The sequence below is a fragment of the Protopterus annectens genome, chromosome 8.part0 (genome assembly GCF_019279795.1).
Source record: "Protopterus annectens isolate FY-2018-M chromosome 8.part0, PAN1.0, whole genome shotgun sequence".
NCBI lineage: Eukaryota > Metazoa > Chordata > Ceratodontiformes > Protopteridae > Protopterus > Protopterus annectens.
Window position 1 is genome coordinate 253,190,672 of NC_056741.1, and position 18,998 is coordinate 253,209,669.

The 18,998-nt window shown below is 40.9% G+C and overlaps 1 protein-coding gene across 2 annotated transcripts in view; it reads right to left on the reverse strand.

The window, feature by feature from the left end:
- CREB3L4 (cAMP responsive element binding protein 3 like 4) overlaps positions 1 to 12,671 on the reverse strand; it is a 467,239-nt gene extending 454,568 nt beyond the window's left edge. For both annotated transcript variants that reach the window (XM_044079730.1, XM_044079732.1), the window contains exon 1: positions 12,561 to 12,671. The gene's annotated coding sequence lies outside the window, so the exon portion shown is untranslated. The remainder of the gene's footprint in view (positions 1 to 12,560) is intronic.
- Positions 12,672 to 18,998: the final 6,327 nt, after the last annotated feature.

Here is an 18,998-nt window from a genome sequence, read left to right on the forward strand (position 1 = left end):
AGGACATCATCATTATTCTTATGGGAAAACTTGGCTAAGCTTAGAAAGGCCCACAGGGTCGTCAGCCTAGTAATAGTCTATGAATCTATGTGTGTATTTCCTAATGTAGTGCACCCCATGGTCACCTCCTGTTTTCTTCTAATCTCTTTTAATCCTTGGCCTAACTATGCCAAATGTATGTGATTACTATGTTCTGCAACTTCCCTGTTACCTACGCCCTCCTTCCATCAATGGAAACATGCAGCATTATTTAAACTGTTTTATGCAACATAACCAACTTCATTACTGCAGCCTTCCCTGCCAGCTCTACTGGAACCTTCAGCCAACTACTCAACGATATATTCACCTTTACAAGTTCACAGGTGTACACTAAACTAACGATCACTGGGGCCTTTATAAGCTTAGCCAAGCATCCCAATTGTATCCCACAAGTTTATGTGCCTCAGAGGTTCTTTAAAGGTGTATATGTAAGCTAGGGCAAGATTTACAGGCTGCCTCTGTCCATCAGAGATATAGGTGCTAAGCCTGGGTATAATTCAGATTTCCCATCCACTAATCCACATTTCCCTAAATAGGTTTATGGAAGAGCTCTGCTTCCCATGGATAGGAAGCCTATTCCAAAAAAGGGGAACTCTCTGAAATGCATACCTTTCCCTACATGTCTTACTTATGTCTCAAGAAAACCTTAAATCCCTAGAACAAGTAATTCTGATACTATTCATTTTGCGCATATGCAGAAGGTCTGTCACAGTGGGATCCAAGGATGTCATGTATGCCAGTCATTGACTATCTCTCAACAGTCTGTACGAAACAGAGCACGGAGGTAGGGCCATCAATTCATAGTAAACAAAATTTACTGAAAATACCTCTCAAGTTCCTTCTCTGTGGACAGTTGTGATGTCTTTCCTAGGAAATAGGCATACACAAGGGACACTAAGACAGAGACAGGTCACTCACCCTCCCCTTGGACAGGGAAGTGAACTTGTGGATGTTCCTTATAATCCTCTGGACGACTCCAGCTAACTCCGTAGTTGTGATTGTAGGAAGTACTGACTGATACTCTGCCCTTGTGTGACAGCTGGCCAAAGGCTGCCAGTAAGTTATGAAAAGAAGGGTGCCTTTGGCATCACAGGCATTAAATGGTAGGTATAATGTACAAAAATAAAAAGTACAAGGCTAAACCAAATAGAAGAGGAACCCACCTTGAACGAGTCGGTGAAGCGGATGTGGTAGTATGAGAAAACTGGCTGAAAGCCCGAAAAACTGACCTGTGAACCAAGGACAGATACACATACAGATTGGAAAGCAAATGGTTCTCTTGTTTCTTCTGGTGTAGCGGAAGATAATCAAAGTGAAAGAGTATATTACAACCAACATCCTAAACTGAAGCATGTTTTCAAGTGAAATGCCAGGGTGTGTCCCCACAAATGGGTGTCACTAACCAGATCTGATTGCTCCTGCAAAAGTCCCAAAAGTGAGTGAGGACCTGGGAATTCCTTATTTTCATCCTTTTTGTTTTTTTTTTGTTCTACTTTTTGTACATTATGATTTTTGCAATGTTCATAGTACGCCATGAAGAACACTGATTGCTAAAACAGAGCTGCAGTAATTAAAGACACAGTACCAAGGAAGTAGCTACATTTTCCCCAACTTTGTTTTGTTTGCTACTGCTTACCTTGACACCTACTGCTTCATAAAATGTATAATCTGGTTAAAGCTACAACAAATGTTGCAGCAGAAGTGGTTTGAAAATAAAAAGAATTAACACAAAGAATGCATGCCAATGCTCGGAATTTGTGAATTACAACTGGACTCTGATAATCAGGATGGTGACACAGAAATCAAAGAACTGAACGTCCACAACAACAAAGGTAAGTGTTTTTAATAAGCAGCTAATGGACTGCAGCAATGTCATATTTTGGTTCGCCATAAGAAACAACCTTTGTAAAAAATAAGAGGGGAGGCAGTTACAGTGACATACACATGCACCAGGAGGCCCCTGACATCAGAATGCTATAAAAATATGACAGCCAGTTATTCTTGCCAGTTGGCTACCACAATCAGTTCATTGAGGACTAATATTTGTCACAAGAGCTCTCCTCTATTTAAGATCCAATACTAAATTAGGGTTGTGTAAGTAAACTTACCATAACAGTACATGTTCGAATGATCAGTGCTGCAATAGCCTTAGCTATATGGGTTATAGCCTGCGAAGGATACAACAGCCAACCAGCTTCCAAAGCTTCAAGTTATTTTCCATGCACCCAAACTTGAGTTGAGCTAACTAAACAACAAGTTTGGGTGCAAAGCCCTTCACAGCATTTCCGCCAAAAGAGAGAGGGACGCTTAGCCTTAAATGACAATGCTGGAAAGAATAAAAAATAAATAAATAAACACACCCTGGAATACACAACACATCAAACAACAAATGGGATGGAAGAAGGGGTTCATCATAATGATCACTGCTGCAGTAGCCTTACCTATATGAGTAGATTACCCTAGCTAACTACATTTGGGAGGTGGAAGGAGATGGGTTCAGGAGCCCCTGGAGAATGGTGCTAGCAAAGCTTGATCTAGACAAGGAGAAGGAGTGAAGCTTATAATGCTTGTAAAAAAAAAAGTATATACAGAGGAACAAGTTGCTGTTTCTACAATACTTCTAGAATCCAACCCTTTCTAAAAAGCCACAGACGAAGCCAAAGCCCTGGTAGAGTGGGCCTTGACCCAGTCTGAATAATCTTCCTGCAGTGAGTTTAGCAAATGGTAATAGCCTTAGCCAACCACTTGGGAATAGTCTTTGACACAAGTTGTCCCTTCTTACCTTCACAAGAAATGAACAACTGATCCAAACATCTCAAATATTTAGTTCTGGCAAGATGATATCAGAGTTGCCTGTGGACATGCATGGTATGGAACAACTTTTCTCTTTCTTTTTGGGTTCAAGAAAGAAAACGGGGAGATGGATAGTTTGGCTTAATGTAAACTCGGATGCCACTACAGGCATGAAAGGAGGATTAGTTCTCAAAGAAACACTGTCCCTATGGAAAATGAGATAGCGTTGACTCACCACAGAATGTGCAACTCAGATACCCTTCTTGCACAGGTACTTTCCATTTTTTAATATATGATTTTCTGGTAGTGGGCTTTCTAGCCTCCATTACTACTTGATGCATGTCCTTAGAAAATAGATCCCTAAAAGGAATTAAGACCCTATCATCCGGGAAGTCAAATGAAGTTGATTGGTGGTGAGTTTTATCAGACATCTCTGTTCTTGTGTGAGTGAGTAGATACAGTCTGCAAGTAAGCTTGTGGTAACTGCCCCTGGCCTTTCCCAAAACAAGGGAAATCTGTGGTTGCCTGGGCCAGAAGTGAGGCACCACAATGACCTTGAACTATTCCTTCTGAATCTTCAGAAGCACCCTTGATATTAGTGGAAAGGGTGGAAAAGCATGTAAGAATATTCCTGTCTAAAGAAAAGTAGACATCTGTCTTCCAGGCCTTCTTGCATGGAATCCTGGAGCAGAATCTTGCCAGCTGACTGTTCAGAGAAGAGGTAAAGAGGTCTACTTGAGGAAATCTCCACAGATGGATGAAATTTTGAAAGACCTCTGATCTAATTTCCATTCATGAAAGGCTGCCTTTGTTCTGCTTAGCTCATCTGGCACACAGTTTTACTCTGACGGAATGGAGAATGCCTGTAGAGTGAGACTGTGCTGTAAGCTATATTCCAAGCTAACATGACTCACCTGCAGAGAGGGTATGACTTGGATCCCCCTTGCTTGTTGATGTACCACATGACTATGGCAATGGCTGTATAGTTGTCCTAGAGACCAAAGTTAATTCAAACAGTTAAATGTCTTGTACCTGTCCTTGGTGTCCCACACACCTTGTGATTTTATCCCTCCCTAAAATGCTTCCCAAACAAAGTCTGAGACATCTCTGGTGACTAAGTGCTTCAGAACAAGGAGTGAGAAAGGGAGACCCGGATTTAGGAATATCAGTTCTCTTCACCAAGTGATTTCTTTTCTGACAAACCCCAACACTGGGATCTGAAAATACAAGGGTTGTTAGTGCTGAAAACAAAAAGACTTTAGATATCACTGTATCTTTCTCAAATGGAGTCTTGCCAAGGGGACCGTGAGAATCACAGAATCTATAAGACCTAAAATCTTGAGGTATTTCCTCACAGTGACAAACGTCTGACTGGAAAACCTTAAAAATAGCTATAGATATGGATCTATTTTTTTTCCTATGGAGAAAAACCTCTCTGAACTGTGCTGTCTAGCTGACATCCAAGAAACACAATTCTTGGAGGAGGAGGAGTCAAGAAAGACTTGAATTTTTTCTTGGAATCCCAGCTTGTGTAAGAGATAAGCAAGTTGTCTAAATATGGAAAAATGTGGATACCTTGTAGCCTGCAATAAGCTAAAACTGGAGCTAGATACTTTACAAACACTCTTGGTACAGTGGATAGTCCAAAGGATAAGGCACAGAACTGATAATGTGATTAGGACACACAAATCAAGACATATGTGAAGTCAGGATGAATAGGACTGTGACAATAGGCATCTTTTAAATCTGGTGTTATCGGGAACTTGAATGAGGAGAAAAGGAAGCAGGTTAGGACATGAAAACATTTTGAATTTGGGAACTATCACAAACATGTTTCGGAAAAAAAGATCAGAACTTATCTTTAAGAATCTTATTTTGCACTAAAAACATCACTGAATGTCATGCATAACCAGCTTTAGGCACGAGCTAACGCTGCGGTCACTGGGGGCCCCCTGTTCTTGGGGGGCCCCCAACCACTGCAAGTTATCTCATCTTGATATTTTGTAACATGTCTGTCAAAACAACAAAAGCTAGTACATGAATCTTGCATATTTAATATACCAGGTGGGTAATATCTCTTATTTATATCTCCTTTAACATTCAAAGATATCGCTGTGTATAGTAACAGTGTTTTATCAAGCAACAGCTTCCACAATTCCATTAGATATTTTACCACTGACATAGTGCCCTTGGCTTAGTTAAACCCTGTTGGCGGACATTCTCTCCACTAAAACTAACAACATATCCAGCTTTAGGTACCCGCAATACCAATGGCTGCAAGAGCCCCCCCCCCCCAATCATCCTTGACTGCATGGGGGCCCCACAAATGCTGGACTGACTGGGGAAAAATGAGGAGGAAAAAATGAATTAATTTCCTGATTAGGTTGTTTACCATGAACAGGGCTATGATATGACTCTGTTATACTAAAGCTGGTAATAAACATAGGCAAGGTAAGCACTAGAGAGATCATCAGCCCAGCCTGACTGATCTCAATGCATACCTTGGAGTTTAAGAACAGCTGATGCTTCTGATCTTCAGGGATGGTTTTCTTGTACAGGGAGTTTTATAAATACTGGCAGAAGAGCAGATACTATGACTCCCAACTTCTTTGCTGAAGAGTTCAGTGCCAGAATAAAGGCTCAAAATCAGGAACAAGTTTTCATTATTAATCTAATTCAATTAAAAAGTTAACAGAATAATACATTTTGAATCAACATACATTTTTTGCTCAATAGGTATAAAACTCTGATGCCCGGATTTATTGACTGTCTGTAGTCCTGAATGATTCACAAGCAAATCAAACTTTTTTATGAAGGACAGAACAAAATTATGAGCAAAATCAGGGAAGGTCTGTAAAATCAAGGACAGTGACAGATTTTCATTACTCCTGACTGAGGTAAATAAAAGTGACTTACACCTGCCACTGTTTGTTAACTGCTAAATAGCAGTCACTGATCTGGTGCGCCAGTACCAGTGGTACAAAAGTAGTATTGCTACGGCTTGCTTGTGTGTGTGTGTGTGTGTGTGTGTGTGTGTGTGTGTGTGTGTGTGTGTGTATGGGTATGTGTATGTGTATGTGTGTGTGTGTGTGTATGTGTATGTGTGTGTGTGTGTGTATGTGTGTGTGTGTGTGTGTGTGTGTGTGTATGTGTATGTGTGTGTGTGTGTGTATGTGTGTGTGTATGTGTGTGTGTGTAAAAGTATCAGTGATTTTTTTTGTGTGCATGCACCCAGTAATGCCAGGACACATACATTATTCTTACGGGTATCAGTAAAAAATCTAGCTAACAAGTAATTATATTTCAAAGGTGAGGCATAAGACATGTCACAGAACATTTAGACACTTAGATCCTTTACGAATCTGGGGGCCCTCACTTCCTTGATTATATAAATGGATACAGGAGGCTCACAATCATCCTTGACTTTGTAGGGGCCCCACAAAAGCTGTTGCTGTTTGGGGAAAAGTGAGTAGAAAAAACGTATTAATTTTCTGATTATGCTCATTAACCTGAACAGGCTGTGATATGACCCTGTTAGGATAAAGCTGATAATGGCCTCTGCCTTCAACTGCAACATGCTAATACCAGCCCTGCTTGGATATGTGTGTACAGGAAGCTGCTGTAGGTTAAGTGTGTGTGTGTGTGTGTGTGTGTGTGTGTGTGTGTGTGTGTGTGTGTGTGTGTGTGTGTGTGTGTGTGTGTGTGTATGCATTCCTGAAGTATGGTCATTATTTTCTTTTACTTCTCTCGCAGACCTCAACCTCAGAAGAATCACAAAGAAGGTTACGATGGCTTGTGTAGGGGCAGGGAATTGTCTAGAAACAACAAAGCAGAATACATTACTGCAGTCATTATTTGTTTCACTTTCCTCACAATCACACTTCAGGAACACATAGAAGTAGCTGCCTTTGACAGTTTGGGTTGAGGAGTGAGGAGGCATGCTATGTATATGTATGTCTGGAGTAACTTGAAATACATGACTGTGGCAGTTTGAACCTCTGCTTTCGCCTAAAACCAGAGCAATGCTTAGGTACTCTTCTTTTGTGGGGGATAAGGGAGGCAGGCAGTTCCCTGGTAGGACTTGTGTATCCAGACAACTAGTTTGTTAGTTTATTGTTGGTATAACTTTGTCAACTTTGAACATTAAGTCTTGGGTACAACTTACGTCTTTCTTGAAAGAAATAAAAAAAAAGACTGAAATTCTTTTCTTACTCATGTTTTTTTATTTAGGTCACCACTGGATTAAACGGCTGGGAAAATGCTCTAAAATACATCCCAGAACATCTATAACCCTATGGCTTCTTGGGCCCTGGCTTATTTGAGTTATTTCCTAAATGGTTATTGCTCTGCTGACTTTGTCAGGAAAGATGTTTTGAAAGGGTACAAGGAAAACTAAAGCTATACAGCAACACAATTTCTTTCCTCAATCATAATTTCTGTTCAAGTCATCATTGGTTGAAAAAGTGTGTGTAAAAAGAAAAAAAAATCTTTAAAATGCACTTCAGAGCATATAGGGAGTTACGGCTTCTTAAAAAGCTGAAGAGTAAGGCAAAATGAGAGAAAAAGAAGAAACAATTAGTGTGCATAGTATGGAGAGTCCAAAATTAGTGGAAAACAGGGGAAGACTGGAGGGTATATGTGTGTATATGGGGGTGCTGAAACAGTAGGTCTAGGGTGCCATTTCACCTAAAAGCAGATCTGCATATAGAGTTGCTGCAATGTATCATTGTTGCAACTAAATGCCAGCAACTGTAAATGTCCCTTTGTGAGATGGTCCAACATAGTGTGGTACACAGGCCTGTTGTAATATAAGAGTAGTGTAGCTATATATCAGTCTGTATACAATACTCCTACAAGTTTGCAGTATGAACTAAAATGTTGCTTAGGAAGGGTGGCAGTGACAAGGCGATATGTAGACGAAGTGCCCAGGGGGCTCCCAACTTGACATCTGTTGGGAGCCCCAAAATGCTAACACTGGCCCTGATGTCATGAGACTGCACTGTACTTCTAAACAGGAGTGCTCTTTTTTCCTGTCAGTTTAAAAGTTGTTTAAAGTAACTGAAAACCAGGGGGATCTGGTTCTATCAGTTCCTGGGACAGCATGTGACAAAGAATAAGTGGGAGCAAGAGAGTTTGGTCTGGAGGATGAGGAATTACCCCCTGCAAAGAAGAAATTTCCTCCCACCATCATCTGTAATCTTGATAAATGATCTTCAGAACCCATTTGTCTGAAACTATCTGCTGCCAAAGAGAAAAGTGGAGATTCAGACTTCTTGGAAGAAAAAAGGTCTTGCCGGGGGGGGGGGGGGGGGTGTCAAAGTCTCCATTCTGGTTTACTGGACTGTCCATGGTTTTGAGAGTTTTGGGAATTCTTCTTGGAACCCACTTGCCACTTCTTAAACATCAGTTTACCTGCATTATGTTGAAAGTGCTTCTTACCAAGCCTAGATGGGGAGCTAGAGAATCTATTGGAAAATGAAGGCTGAAAAAACTTAGAAATTCCCTGTATCAGCTTAACCCTTTCATTACACTTTTTGATCAGCTCTGAGGCAGAGGAGTACAAAACTAAGTCTCTACCCATAGGAGAATTTAAAATGCCATGTTTAATATCTGGGAGGCTCTGAGAAAGCAGCCTTACAAATCTCCTGAATACAGTACCAGTGGCCATAGCCCTGGAAGGAGGGTCATCAGAGTTATAAACGCAGTATACAAGGAGTAGTGACAAACAACAGAAACAAAAAAAAAAATTAAAAGCATTTTTTTTCCTCACAAGAAGACAAAACATTCCTCATGCTCTCACAATTAGTCATGAGAAACTTTAACGCACGTACCTGACAATTCAAAATTCTGAAAATCAAAGTTGCACAAGCATGCACCTTTTTTCCACTTACTTGTTAATAATCTTCCCATCCTTATCAGAAATAGTAGGCCTGTAATTAACTAAGTGTTTAACAGCAGAAGGATTAACTAAAGCTATAGCTGCTGAATCAGGTTTGGGATGGGTGTATAAAAACTTAAGAAGATTGAGGAATTTCATACAACCGGTCAGTCTTTTTAGGGGCAGCTGGCTGACTATCAGAAAAAAAATTGCAGACAGCAACACACACATCCCCCAAATCTATCAGAAATGGAGGAATGGGTGTAGGTTCTGGAAACTCCTTCTGTAACAGCTCGCAGAATTTTCTTAGAGACTGAGAAACCTCCTTGTTGGGGGTTTGCATAAAGGTTAAGACATTTACTTCCCAAACAAAAGGTACAGGGTTTGATTCTCACTAAGGGAAATTGGTTAGGCTTAAAATGGCCTACAAGGGCAACTAGCATGGTACTTGCCTATGAACCTATGAAAAAACTGGCACAATAAAGAAATAGTCTTGGAGAAAGAGAGCCCCCCCTCCCCCTACAGGGAGATCTCCTCAGAGTCTGAATCAAAAATTTGAGAAGAAAACCATGCATCTATCCCTTTTTCCCCTTTTGTCCAAATTCAGAAAACCTCTTCAGAAAAGGAGGTATTCCTCTTACGTTTACCAAAAACTACTTTACAAAAATGATCATTAACCTGAATTAAACCCAGAGCCAAACCCAGTAAACTACTCCTATCCAAGGAAATTTGAGGAAGAGTAGATACATATTTACTTTTCTGCGTTTCTTTTTGACAGGAAATCTGGGTCCAACACTATTATTAATGGCAACAGCAGCAGTTTCCCCAGGGATGGGCACAACATTCTGATAAAACAGGGAAGCCTTTCCTGTTCTCTCTCCCAGGATCAACAAGAGTGGCTCTCCCTTGCCTACTGATGGGACCCTAAGCTACAGAGGACATGCCTAACCTCTGGTTCATAGTGGCTGTAAGTGCTACACCAGAGGGATCCAGTTTAAGAGAGAAGTCTGTGGTACAACTAATGGCCAGTGCAGTCACCCACCTGTGGCTGAGCCAAACTGCTTGCCTTCTGAGACGGCAAAGGCTGTTTGCAAGACTTTCTCTTTTTGTGGCTGGAAGAAGGACTGACCATGGGGCAGACAGACTTTTCCATGGTCAAGCTGAAAATGGTGCTTCTTCCAGGGCAAAACATGCATCAATTACCAGAAAAACAAAAAGTTCTTAAAAGTCACTTTTTTCATAGACAAACACAAGGAAAAAAGCACTTTAAAATGTGTTGCCACCATGACAAAGTAAAATAAATACAATTTCTCCAAAGAAAAATCTATCATTTACTTTAAACAACTTTTAAACTGACAGGAAAAAAAAGGAGGGGGCCCAGTTTTAGTACAGTACAGTCTCATGACAGTCCATTAAAACACAGACTTCTAGCTTTAAAATAACCTTCCTGAAGCAAAAAGTATCAAAAATAAACAAAATTATTAAAGGTTTTTCCCCTAAAGGGAATTTATCTACCCAGCAAAGAAACAGCACAAGCCGACCGTTGATCCCCGAAAGCCTCAGAGAAGCATACTCTTCGGCAGCAGTAAAGTTCTGAAGGGCTTTGTACCCAGATTTACCTTTTAGTGAGCTCAGCTCGAGCTGCCTGACAGTTTCGGCACGTGAAGGCCTTAAAGAAAAGACACTATGAAATGTAAGTCATTACTTAGTAAATTCTGGGAAATGGCAGAGAGATAAGGTCAGGCTTATCAGGGGAGATGAACCACATTGACTGCTACATGGTGAGAAGAAGAGAAAAAAAAAGTGCAATCCCTGCAACACGGTTTGTGATTGCAAAAAAAAAAACTCCACGATTACCTGGATCATGATTATAATGCCCAGCAGACAACCAGCAGACATTTTTAAGGTAAAGCCACAATAACCTATGCAGTCATTTGTAAGACATATTACTTCAGGTCCATTCATTGCATCCAAGCAGCTAAATGCCATTAAGTGACTGGCTACTGAAACTGAAATACTGTAAAAGTAATCTAGATGTGGAAAACACTTCTTCTCTTTTGGCTGTTCCCATTAGGGGTCGCCACAGCGGATCATCTGTTTCCATTTCTTCCTGTCCTCTGCATCTTGCTCTGTCACACCAACCACCTGCATGTCCTCTCTCACCACATCCATAAACCTTATCTTAGGTCTTCCTCTTTTCCTCTTACCTGGCAGCTCCATCCTTAGATGGAAAACAACACTACCAACCCAAAATTACCTCCCATATGGCTCTGTGCATCTTAAAGCTTTTGGACTGCTTGTCTACAATATACAAAATATTTTGCACACTATCAAGTGTGTAAATACCCCTTGATTTTGTTATACTTTGTGTGTTGTCTGTGTTTGGGCCACTGGGAAGGGCCACTGCCATAAACATTCGTGTTGGTGAAGACTCCCTATTGATTATACAATGAAAAATTTAATAACATAAGTTATTTATGAAAATCTACAGATACTCTTAGCTACTAAAGATGCAGCTTCTTGCCCAACACAGTGCTTATATAAAAGTTATGTTCCATGTAAAGCCTTATGGATTAAATCAGATGTCACAAATGATCCAAGTTCAAATACACTCATGACAAAGGTATAGTCCAACCAACCAATAACACCATATAAAGTGCAGAAATGTTGCTGCATTCTTCTCCCCCCACCCCCAGCTGGCATCCACCAAGTTTACTGCTAAACCTATTTTCCACTTTTGGAAGACATAAGCCTAACTTCCAAACATCAAACCTTGCTCAACTGAGATTTCAAGAGATAAGTCCTCCTGAGCCAGATGTCCTATCTGGTGCACAAAACATTCCATCTTGCAGCTGAAGCTGTACATTCCACCACATGTAATTCTACTTGCTGGGGGCTTGCACCAGACTAAACAGCACCACCCCCACCCCCCCCAACAAATGCTTAGAGGGCAGCATAAGTCAGCAATATGTATCTCAGAAAGCAAACTCTCCTAACTTCTAAGACCTGGCAGTGCCACAAACAGGTTCCACTTCCCATCAAACAAATATAGCAGGCAATTAACAGCATACCTCTCAAACTCTTAGAACAAGAAATCTGGACAAAGCCATAAATAAAAGTGGGACAAAAGCCCCAAAACAGGGACAATTTTTAAATATTGCTATTACAAACTTAGAAAGTTGATAAAATAACAGGTTTTGCATTAGCATGAATTTTCTGAAGGGTATGAAATCTGAAACTCAAATATCTGTTATTATTTTCTAACTTCAATATTTGATGATTTGCCACTACTTTGCCAGAAAACCACAATTTTAGGAAAAACAGACCAAACAGGAAGCAGAAATGTGGGCATTCTGTGAAAATCTGTATAGTTGAGAGGTACACCTGACTGACACCTACTCCTAAACTGACAAAGTATCAGCTCCCGATGGAGTTTCCTTCTGTTTCCAGACTGACAGCAGGAGCAGAAGCTTTTACTACATTCCAATAATATCACCTCAACAGGCAAAGTATAGAGAGCTACTGCTATCACAAAACAAAAAGCAATATTCCAGCTGTACTGTGAAATCTGCTTGGGGAGAGTATTACATTTATTTGAGTTGCTACTTAAATATCATTCACAGACCAAGTAAATATTTTCAGGAGAAACCCGCAGTTCAGTAACAAGTCTGCAGCTAAACAATACCGAAAAAGCATATTTAATACAAAGAAAATACAGACCCATTATTAAGACGGGGGTGGTATAAAATCCATAACTTTTTAAACACGTACATCCTAAAACCTTCATCACCATTACACATCAAGTAAAAAACAGAGTAGCAGCACACATACTTAAAAGAAAATAAGATACCTGTTTTTCAATGCACACAACAGACAAAAACTACTCATCCGGCAGCAGACATGTTGTTTAAGTTAAAGTGCCCAGAAGAAACAGAAAAGTCTTTCAGCAGAGTTAACTCATCAGGATCTTCACATCCTGGTGCAGCATACTAAGCCACACCTCCAGAACCTTAAAAGGGAAATGCTATACTAAAACAGCAAGACAGTAATAATTACAGTTTTTGTAATTACTGTTTTGTTTGGTCCACTCTGAAGTGTAACATGGGTGCCTTTAAAACTGAAGTGTGAAAAGGTAAATGCTATTCAAAAGAATTTAAGCAAAGAATATTCCTGGGAATTTTTTATAAGCTGCACTGTAAAGAAAACATATGTGCACTATTTAAATAAGTTGCAGTGCTATACATAAATCTGTAATAAAATATATATTTATCTCCAGACACACACCCCACGCCATTCTTCTTTCTGAACTGCTAAAGCTTTACAAATAATATGTTAATCACATGCTGCCACAGGATGGCTGATGGTAGAAATATAACATTAGAGGCAGTAATACCACAATATGTCTTTCATCACAGGCTACAAAATAAAAAGAAAAATCCCAAAAGTGACACGTAAATCTATGATTCTATTATACTACATAATTTAGGCCTTTCAACACACTCCTCTGCTTTACAGACAAGAATTTCTTGTATATCAACGTTTCTGCCAGGGATATAAAGAAATATGTTTCTGTTTTGTAGTAGAATAATTACTACCAGGCCAAAGCAATGACCAAAGCACAGTGCATAGGTCACTGTGCAGTCAGAAGCAAGCATCTGAGCAAACAAAAAGCATTCATCTACAGTGATAAGTGCCCAGATGTTAAACAAGTTAAGGCATATATAGATTTGGTAAGGAGGGAGGGCCAGTCTGGCACAGAACTGACATCTTACAAAAGCTGACAGTACATGTAATCACTAGCACACAGACTAGGACAGTGTCACAACATCACTGCGTGACCTATCACCTTTTGATGTTACCACATAAACCCTGTTACATGTAATGCCGCTCCTAATGACTGCTTCATATTCATTCTTATAATGCCCTAGCATAGGATCAGTTTTCAACCAGATATACTGGCTTTACCCTATGGGTGGAGACAAATTACTCCTTTGAGACAATGGTGAATTAATCCTTCTACCTTTGGGAATTCCTAACAGGAAGTAAGGATGCTTGAAGTTAGCAGCTAGGCAAAACACACACTTAGATCACACCTCTCAGCTGTCTGGATTTTCACAGAATAGCCAGACTTTTAGCTCATATTTTTGGTCTGTATCTCATAAAATGTGTACTTTTCTGGTAAATCACTGAGGATTGAAGTCAGTAAATAATGACAGATATTTGAGTTTTGGATGTCATATCACTCAGAAAATGCATGTTAATGCAAAACCAGTTGAGTTTATAAGAAGAGTAATTAAAATCTGTCCCAGATTTTGGGCCTTTGTCCCCCTATTACTTTTGGCTTTGTCCATATTTCTTGTGCTAACAAGTTGAGAGGTATGACTTAGATACAAAAAGAAAATGAAAAATAGGTGAAAAGTTAAAAGATCCCATTAGTAACAGCATGGTGGTGCATCCGCATGCACTTGTGGCTGAAGTGTGGGTGGGGAGTAAAAATAGCTCATGAACTCAAAGGCAATCGAGTGATGTTTTTCGACATGGGGACACCACCCAGGCAAGAAGTGGCCTCTCTAAAGTGTGAACCTTCATTTACATTTGCCAGAAAATGTACAACAATGTAATATAAAGATCAGTACAAAAGCTTCATTCATTGATACCTCTGGATTAACAAAACAAAGATTCTGCTTGTACATTAGAAAAGTCAAGAGGCCTAGTACAAGCCATAAATACTGCTTTTTTATAGCCATTTAATGAAATGAATCATAACGGAATAGGAACACTAATATTACAGTCTGCAAGCTGCAAAGTATTGGCTGGAATTTACATAGTGTTTGTTAGCATGGTGCAAAATAGTGCAGCCAGTAGCCATATGCAGGGTACAGATGATTCAAAGATACAGACTGCATGACTGTACAATGGTCGAAATAGCATAATATGTAGCATATGCAAATGAGTGTATAATTACATGAAAATGTGTAATTTCATGCAAATGAACCATACAGAATATATAAAATGAAAGACTGAATGAGCGATGTAGAAAAAGATGGTACTACTGCTTCACTTAACCAATATAAATGTTCGGATTTGTTGTCTATGGGATGGGAGCTATGCTATAAACTGCAGCAGCAGTTGCACAGCAGCATGGATTGGCAACTGCTGTGGGAGGCGGAGCTCATAATGCTACTCTCCATGGATGTCTGCCCCAATGCAGGAGGTACAGGCACCTGGCAGACAGTCAGTGGACTGTTTCCAAGTGGAGCAGGATACCATTAAGTCAAACTGTGTTAGGCAATGCAAGGTATTCCCAACCAACCAATGACATTTTAGTGAATATCACTTCATGAATATTACAGCAATTTAGCATTATGTTGCAACATGTGGAGGAGAATTTCTGATTCCTGTGCCCCTCAACTGTCCTTGATTTTATTTCAAAATTTTACTGTGTACACCTTTTAAAACTAGTGATCTTTTTTTTTTTTTTTTTTTTTGAAAAAAAGATGTTGGATTTCAATCTCATCATAATTCTACACTTCTTTTATTTCAGAAAAAATTATGTCAACTCAACACACCTTACTCTAGCAACTTTGTAAATCATAAGCACCACTATTTAAAAAGTGTCCCTGTTTTGAGAACTTCATCCCTGACTACTTTTGCTCCCAATTCTGGTAGTAAGAGGTTGAAAGCTGTGCTGACTTCCAGGACACTAAAAGAGAATTCCTACAACATGAAGGCCTTTTATGCACCAGCCCATTTCCCTAAGGTCTGAGGAGCCACAAATTGCACCTATGTTGCTATCAAGGCATCGCTTGCCACAGATGGACACAGACATATAAAACAGGAAGGGGTGCCACTCCCTGAACTGCTAGATGATTTGCAAAGTATGGGGCATTATTTATAACATATCTGTACATCACCCAGGCAGTGAAATAGATTCACATATAAGGCATATATTTGACCTATACCAGCGACTTCAGCAAGAGGACTTCCCTCAGTAGGAGTACACACGTCACAGAGAAGCTTATATATAAACATGTCTTGCATGCTGGGAGCATGGTACATATATTTTTGTTTTGTGTTGCTGGCAATGCCAGGTATCTACAGCCCTGGCTGATAGACCTGAAACACAACCCTCACAATCTGCAGTAAATGTCCTATAGCCTCTGACACCTACAATATACTAACACAACCCACTCTGACACCTACAACATATTGAAGTGGGTATTCATACTAATTCAGGAATCCTTCCAATGTTTATACACTTCAGGAGAGGCGCTGCAATGCAGTCCATTCATATGCAGCAAGATATTTGTTGTGCGCATAATGCTCCATAGCATGGCGCTGTGTAACCAAATGAAATAACAGGGGAACATCATAATAGGAACTACCATACCAGTTGCAGCAAAAGCAGTAGAAAGTCAGGGAGGACCATGCAGCAGCATAGCCACAGCCAAGCAATGCTGGAAACAATACACTGTGATACTGGCAAATAGGCAGCAACTGCTCCAAAACAATGGCGTGAATCGCAGTGTCAGTGGCACAACAGATAGCACACTCTTCTTTGGTACACATGGCTGTATGTTCTATTCCCACACCAGGAAGAACGACTGCCGATACTGTAGTGCAGCATAAAGGGGGGGGGCTGCAGTTTTGACTGTGCTGTCCTTTGAGACGTTAAATGAGGACCCATCTGGCTGAGGTGGTATTAGGTCAAGTGGATGTAAAAAGTCCATGGCACTTACTGAAAAGAGTAGAGAAAGTTCCCCTATGCCCTGGATAAATTTCTCCTAGTAGTATAAATACCACCTCGGGTCTCCACTGAAAAGAGGCTACTAGTCTAGTGGGACTAACCCAGCCAACATAGGTTAAATAAACAAATGGGACATGGCACAGACAACACACAATAAAATAATACATTCAATATTACACTCAAGCTATGCAGGGCAGTGCATGAACTAGCAAACTAGGCATCATACTTTTCCATACCCAGACAGGTTAGGGAGTAGCGGTGCTCAGTCATCATTCACATGCATAAGTGACAGGACACAGTGATAGGTGACTTTGGCAATATAATATGGTGTAGGATCACTCGAAGTAACACAGTCGCCACATACTCTGGGAGGTTCGGGGTACTGAGGGATCACATCCTCCAGTAGTGGGGTTGGGCTGCCATAATTTGTCTGTTGCTAGTGGCTCACCAATGTAATGTGCAGTCTGATGTGAGATGACCTTAACAGCTGTGATGGCTTACTGGTTAACTGCTGTGACTATTGTGTACAGGGTCCTGGGTTCAAGACCTGCAATGACTTTTTATACTGCTGTGATGGCTTAGTGGATAACTACAGTGACTATAGTGTACAGGGTCCTGGGTTCAAGACCTGCAAAGGCTGTTTATTTACTGCTGTGATGGCTTGGTGGTCAACTACTGTGACTACAGTGTATAGGGTCCTGGGTTCAAGACCTGCAAAGCTGTTTATTTCAGAGACACAGGAAATTAACTTTCTTGGGTGGCGTAAGCCAGGGAACCTTCTTGGCTAGGCTTACTTAGGCCCTTGGGCCAATAGCCTAGTACCTGTGGAGGGACACTGGAAAACAGTTGCTGTGTGTTTTATGGATGCACCTATGTAGACAATCTTTGCTGCTAACAACTTCAACAGCAGTGATCTCACATTGTGACAATACTCCATTTTACTATGCAGAAGGTGCATGACTTCCTACAAGCCACAGAGCGTGATTACTAGTTCCACAATGCCACTTGTGACAGCTTACTACACCTGGATCACACAGCTGCCCATCCACTGGTTGATTTTGAGTGTTTGTTACACACATCAGGGTCAGTGATGGACCCACAGTCTCTGCATCTCCCCTCTATAGTTGGCAGACTCACAGGTACAGAATGCTCGCCATGTTTAGCTGAGATCATATGCTCAGCCACTAGCTTCTGTAATAGTGGATGTGGCTGACCATTCCCCTTGCAGTGATGCAGGCAGTGCCACTGTGCCACTGAACCATCCCATTTGCATGCTGTCAACACTGTCAGCCAACTGTGCCCTGCTAACATCAGCCCTGTTTTGTCCTGTTGTGCTTGACCCTCCACCAGTAGAACGTGTGAAAGCATGAAAACATGACACCAATAACAGTGCACACACACACATATGCTTTCACATCCCTGTGTCATGTATACTGGTGCACATCGAATCAGTGCTAAATGCTATGTTGGAATATGCATCCTGGTGTACAGGATATTGCCAGTGCTGACCAGAGGTGACTGGAAGGACAGATATGCAGGTGGACCATGGTTAATCCCCCTCTTCAGTCATGTAGTGGTACATGCTACAGTCATATATAATGGACAGTACTAACCTGGTGCTTCCACTACTGACACACAGGTGGTTGATGGCAGTTCTGCTCCCATATCCAAGTCACCCCCCAGGTAAGAAAAGCTAGCTATTCCTACTGGCCAGCCTGCAACACCAAACATCTGTCAGCTGCTTCCGTGCTGGAGGTCTATCTCCTTTGGTGGATGTGTCTAATGCAATCCCCCATACTTTCTTCTTTGCACAGAGTATCACAGCAGTAATCCTCCATCGCATATATTACGGCAACCCATATCATTCACATCCTGAACCAGTCCTTCACAGATATGATCTTGATACTGCTGGTCTAAAACTCTTTTGCCATAAGGCACATGCCTTGTGAATGGAGGGCCTGCAGTTGCTCCCAGGAAGTCTGAGGATTGTTCCTTCCTGTTTAAATGTCCTGCTGCTGACCCCTCTGTGGTGTCTGTACCCTCTGATAAGCCATCTCAACTACTTCCTTCATCCAAGTTACTGCCTTCTGACAAGGACAGTAGGAACATGGATAGGGCTGGGTAAGAAGGTTTATACTTCCTCTACCCTGGCTTTTAGGGCTATTAATTATCAGACCCATATTTCTAGGTATGTCTTGGCTCTTCTTTCTCAGGCTTGTCAGGTTCTTTCTGATCTTCCAGACTCTGAGGGTAAATCTTCGTCTCTTTCCTTGCTTGGGTCTTCCTCTCAGGTTGTTCATCATTCTATCAAGTGTAATTATGATGCTACAGATGCCACTTCCAGGGGTGCTGCCTCTGGCTTGGTTCTGAGGAGATATTCCTGGCTTTGGCTTCAACCTTTGCCTGATGATATTAAGGCGAAGTAGCTGGATGGTCCTCTGGATAACACTCTTTTGCTTGGGGAAGTGGCTGCTGGTTTATTTAAGTCTCTTCAGGACAAGGGGAAGGCTTTACAGGAGCTTAAGCATGTCTTTAATTCTG